This window comes from Sphaeramia orbicularis, chromosome 14, assembly GCF_902148855.1.
Source record: "Sphaeramia orbicularis chromosome 14, fSphaOr1.1, whole genome shotgun sequence".
NCBI lineage: Eukaryota > Metazoa > Chordata > Actinopteri > Kurtiformes > Apogonidae > Sphaeramia > Sphaeramia orbicularis.
The window spans coordinates 13653946-13660548 of NC_043970.1; positions in this window are offsets into that span (position 1 = coordinate 13653946).

The window sequence follows — 6603 nt, forward strand, 5'->3', positions numbered from 1 at the left end:
CTAAATTGCCCATAGGTGTGAATGTGGGAGTGATTGTTTGTCTCTATATGTTCAGCCCTGTGATGAACTGGCGACTTGTCCAGGGTGTACCCCGCCTTCGCCCCTATGCAGCTGGAATAGGCTCCAAGCAACCCCCGTGACCCTAGTGAGGATAAAGCGGGTTCAGAAAATGAATGAATGAATGAATATATTGAACTGATTACACTTACATACTTTAATAGAATCAGAAAACAAATTACAACAGTGCTGTTTGGCTCACATTTTCAGTATATATGATGGCGTCATTACACATATATATTGGTTTATGTACATTTATACAATGGATTTATAAATGTTCCACTACATAGAACCTGTAAAGTGAATGTATTGCAATGTGCAGACACTGTTCTGAGGCAGATCTGGTGAATCTGAGACAAACATTCCTTTCGAATAAAACCCATTCTCTCGTTAATTCTCAGAATTTCACATTTTGGCCCAAGACTGTAAACTACAATCAACTAGCACTTTTGACAGAATTTGTCTTTGTCTTTGGTAAAGTTTAACTATTCTTAAAATTCATGAAAATACAGGTTTTATGTAAAGTATAATAAATTCTGTTACTGTAGTGTACAATAAAGTAGTTACTTTTATTATTAGATGCATCCATGGTCTCTTTGTGAATGAGTGTCTGCCTGTTGTTCCCATTGTATTTAACGGCAGTAGACAGAATGTCACCAACTTTGGCACATTCACATGTATACAAGGATGAAATGAAAGAGGTAGAAGGTCAGAGTCAGTGTCATCTTATGTCTGTCCATTCTTATGAGCCTGATGTCTCAAAAACACTCAGTTTTGGCACAAAATGTTCCCTTCAATGAACGGATACAATAAAAAGATTTCACAATCTTGCAATAATTCCTAGCAGGGGCGCTGTTAGCAATTGTGGGCCCTATGAAAGGTAAACATTGAGGACCCTTCTTAAAATTCCGTATCTCGTCGATCTGTTGGAGTGTGTGTGTGGGTTATATATACATGGGGGTGCGGTCCATAACTAACGTAACTTATGCTGACATGAAACAAAACTGAAACTTAACATGCTTTCAATGTCCGACTCCCAACTTCTATTTCTCCATCATACAATGGATCTTACACAATATTTTTACAACTTTCAAGCTGTATCCACTGGACCCCCTCCACTGCTCTATGGGCCCCCCACAAATGCTGGGCCCCATGAATTTGTCATGTTTACCCCCCCTCCTCTTTACAGCACCCAAGATTCCTAGTAAATGAAAGAACTTCATGAATATTGGAAATATCTGACTGAACTTATAGGTTTGGTGTTACCCGTCCAATCATTATCTAAATGAGTTTATAGTTGCAGGACCGGGGAACTAAATCTGATTACTACTGGCATCAGCAAGAGGTAGAGTTCACCTTCTACAGGTCACCAGTTCGCCACAGAGCTGATACATAGGGTCTATTCAGTTCACAAGCATTAGCAGTTGCCTCTGATTAATTGCTCCGATTTTACCATTCACTTTTTTTTCTTTTTTTTTTTTTCTAAACATGCCTAATATCAGATTCAGGTGTGATCTAGTTACAGACCAGGAATGACCCACATGCATAAAAGAACAATAGTAAAGATGTGGTACACAGCATGCTGTTGTACAGAGTGAGGTGCTGCTGAGGCCAGTCTTTACTGTTTCATTTCCAGTTGATGTTGAACAGAAAATAACAAGGATGAGGAGGAAAATGGCAGCTATGTTTTAAATCATGGCTTTTTGCAGAGGAAGTGACTCCCTCCAGTGCAGAAATGAGACGAACGTCGACCTCGACAGTAAATTGCAGAAGTTCCAATTTGACACAGACTCGCACCTGCTTCTCATTTTAGAGCACATGTGGAAACATCCTACAAATCACAATTTAAATAATCAGTTTCGATGTGATTTGGGCTGTCAGATTTTCATGATTCATTCTTAGCCCATTTAGACCCAGTGCTACTTTTGTGGCATTTCCCAAATGAATTTTTCTCTCTATTTAACCATTGTAAGTGATTTATCACCATTTATGATCATATTTTCCTCTGTATTTAGCATTTTTCAATGTAAATAATCTATTTTCCTTTATTTAATTCACTGATCATGTAGATGTTTATGAAAACTTCAAATTCAAAGGTAAATTAAGTATCAGACACATAAAAAAACAGAAGAAAAACTGCCTTTTTCATCAAAGATATTAATAACTGAATGTAAAAACAAGTGTCTCCATCCACTGTTATTGATTAAACTCCATGGCTTAAAGCTTAAAACTCATAAAGTCAGAAGGATTGTGAGGTCCCGCTTTCACGGTCTGTATTCATACTGAAAATCAAGATCAAGCGAGCTTTTGCCCTTCTGCTGCTTCTGGTGAATCAATGTTGTAGAAGATGATAGTGTTTTCATGCTCAATATGGAGGGCCTGGATGTCCAAATGGGTCATATCTGAATATGATTTAAAGCTGAGAATCTGCATTTTACTTCAATTATTTACACATACTGATAGGATTAATGGATCATCAAGTATTAAACATTTTAGATCAGGGGTGTCAAACATGCGGCCCGGGGGCCAAATGCAGCCCACCAAAGGGTCCAATCCGGCCTGCGGGATGAGTCAGCAAAAATTACACTTAAGATATTAACAATCAAGGATGTCGTAGTCATTTTGGTTCAGGTTCCACGTACAGACCAATTTGATCTCAACTAAAATAATAGCATAATAACCTATAAATAATGACTCCAAATTTTCTTAGTTTAATGTGAAAAACATATTACATTACATCTATAAATAAGTAAGGACAACTCCAAACTTTTCTCTTTGTTTTAGTGTAAAAATTTACATTAAATGATGAAAATATTTACATTCACAAACTATCCTTTACCAATAAAATGTGAAATACCTGAAATTTTGAAAGGGAAATTTTAATTATTAATTATTCTTCCTGTTATTAAATATTTTGTGCCTTTGTAGATCCAATCCGTAATATGCATGTATAAATGGTAAGTTGAGGTGTAGTATTGTTAAAATTGCACTTATTTTTCTCATGAAATTTCAGTTTTTTTTCAGGTTGTTCACATCATTTTTGTTTGGATAGTTTGCAAATGTACATATTTTTATAATTTAATTTTGACTGCACTAAAACAAAGAGGAAAATTTGGAGTCGTCATTATTTATAGGTTATTATGCTATTGTTTTACCGGTCCGGCCCACTTGAGATCAGTTTGGGCTGAATGTGGCCCCTGAACTAAAATGAGTTTGACACCCCTGGTTTAGATCATTAATTGGTTGTGGTCATCGGTGGCTGTTTGGGTCTTTATGGGTTAATGGAGCCATAGAGAAAAGACAACCATTCACACTTACATTCACACTCATTAACAGTTTAGAGTTGCTAATTAACCCTTTAACCTACACGCCTAGAACACCCAAAGGACACAAACAGAGAAGCCTCAGAGTTCACGGTTAGCACTGGGCTAGTGTGTTATATAACCCTTTTTAACTTGTACATTTCTTTACATGAAAACCATAACTGTAACTCAATGAGATCTTTGTTAAATTGTCCTAATGCATAATAGGAACTGGTACAAGAGTGTCCCAATCAGAATTTACAGCACACTGCAGGCAGACCACATTAGTCCTCATTCGTTCTGCTACAAGTAAGAAAAATGACTGTGCCACAGCAAATGAATTACTCAAACCTTCAGTGTGTGAAGCCCAAATTGACCTTTACATGGCGCCTATCAAAGGGGAGCATTGCATAATTGAAAATCTTTAAAATATAAATGGACACTGAATCTCATCATTGTTAGAACATCAACAGGAGCGGACTCATGCATCAGATATGATAGGAATTCTGAGCTTCATCCAAAATTACTGTATTAGGATCAATTTTACAAACACACACTCCTCACCCCCCTTTCTGTTTACATGGACAACATGTCAATACGTGGCCATAGGTAAAGTTATTCATGATCTTGTTGGTTTTTCACCAGTTGTGGGTTCACATGTTAGTGTGGACCAATTGTTTTTATCATGTAGCCTGTGTAGTGTGGACGCAGAGCTGCAAAGGTGACCACACAGCAGCTCTTATGGTTTAATCATTTCATCTCATTTTTAGTTTTACACATCCACAAGTATATTGAATTGTACTATTATTACTTTTTTATGGTATAGTGTGAGGAACATTTTTATTTGTTCAAGCTTAAAAGGGTATGATGAAAGAATGCATGACCTGTGTTCTATTAAAAAAAAGTATTCTTAAATTTTCTTAAAGAAAATTGACAATGCTTGTACTGAATTGTTTTCATTCTTCATCCTCTTTATCTTTAGTAAAACCACTTCCTGAGTTATAGAAACAAATCCTGCCATTCTTTTCCATTTTTCTTCCCATTACACCGTCCATTGTAGTTGGGTGCTTCTATGAAACTGGGTTCATTTTGGTATCTGGCACTTTTCCAGCTTTTTAGACCCAATAATAAAAGAGAAATTTAGACATGTTTCTCTCCAGGATGTACCTATTGATGACCTCAGATAAAGGCAAAAAAAAAAAAAAAAAAATATATATATATATATATATATGTACTCTTACGCTGAGCCATCCCAAAATTAATGAATTTTTAATAAAATATTGGGGCCAAAAATAGGACCAAAACTGGGGCATGAAAAACTACCAAGATGTCAGTGTGTTTTATTTTGAAAACATGGCTTGAAATGGTCTCATACAGCGCTATAAATAAAGACACTGTGTTAAATGTGTCAATCCTAGTGTTTTTTCTAATCCCAAATCCCAGATGATTTTGCAACAGTGGTCATTTTTGTGAACACTCTGCCTTGCACAATTAGTTCGATTCCCAAAATGTACCTGTGAGAGAATAAAGAACTAGTAAAAAAAAAATAGTAGCGCATTATTTTCGTGTCCTTTTGACTGTGTTACATACAGATTTTTGTATTAAAAACACTATAAAATAATATAAAAATGTGTTCAATCTGAAAAATAGTTTCTCTTTTATCTCAGTAAGTATTTATTTTTAAAACAGACCCAAAGTGCTTCCAAACTTGCTTCATAACATTAGTCTACATCTGGTTTGAATTTTTCACAAACAAGGACCCATCAAGGATTTACTTTCATAAAGCTACATCATCTGGATTTGCCAGAGTACTGTTCCAATGTCTAAGATCCTTCTTAGGGCTTAGTCCAGCTTTTGAAGAAATTTCAAGGATGCATCCATGGCTCCTCATGTCCTTGGCTCTGTTAAAATATCTACAATCTTTTATTCAACATGGCAACTGTTCATTGACTATTATATTTAAAATAACTCATCATAAATAGGTAAAAAAAAACACAAAAAAAAAACAAAGAGCATATAACATCCTCTGTCTTTTTTTTTTTTCTCTTTCCTGTTATTAGTTTGTTTTATCTTGTTCGGCTTGGTGCATATGTTATAAGTGTATTTATTTATTCACTCATCTTCCATTTCCCCTTTTGGGAACTTATATGCATCTCATTATACCTTGTTTGAAGTGTACTTGTATTTGAAAAACTCCAATAAAAAAAAAATAATAATAATAACACCATCATGTGTGTGAGTGTTTTCAGATTGTCAGTACAAAGCTGACCATGACAGCAAATTAATCCTCAAAGAAGAAGAAAAAAGAACTGATCGCTTCACCAGTGTAAAATACATTTAATCTAATTATCAGGTGATCTAATTGGGCAAGATAAGACTGGTTTGTTTGCATTATATAGAGTAAGTCATACACAAAGACAGTTCAGTGTGATAATAAATAAATGGAACATCCACACTCTCAAAAATAGAGGTACCAGTTTGTACTTATAAGGGTACAAATGCTTGTCACTGGGGGTGTACTTTTTTGAGAGACATTTCTGTACCCTTTCGAAATGGTTCATTGGCCCAGAAGTTAAAGTTTGAACCAGTGGCCTCATTGAGAAAAAAAAACAAAACAAAAACACCATAGGCAAGCTACGACATCAAGACATGGAGGTGTGAATGAAAACGTGATAAAACAGAGATTATGGCAATAATCAGAGGTTCTAATAAGCTAAAAAAAATTAGTAGGCTATTATCATTGAGCTAATTGGGCTTTTAAATTAAAAGACAAATTATTGTTAAATATAATATGGAGTAATTACAGTATGATACATAATAAATAATGTGCTAAGCATAATGTTTGAACTATAATTAGGCCTACTGTTAAGTTCTCCTAGCCTATAGCCTATTCTCATGGTCTACACACATTTTTAATGCTGCAGGGTACCTTATAGTACAAATTTGCACTTTACATAACTTTGGACCCTTTTTCATAGTCTAAAGGTGCAATTCTGGCCTCCTAAAGACCAGTATTGTACTTTTGAGAGAACATTCTTAAAAAAATTTGCTTATACAGGGTGGGGAAGCAAAATTTACAATGAACATTTAGTTGTTTTTTCTCAGCAGGTACTACGTCAGTTGTTTTGAAACCAAACATATATTGATGTCATAATCATACCTAACACTATTATCCATACCTTTTCAGAAACTTTTGCCCATATGAGTAATCAGGAAAGCAAACGTCAAAGAGTGTGTGATTTGC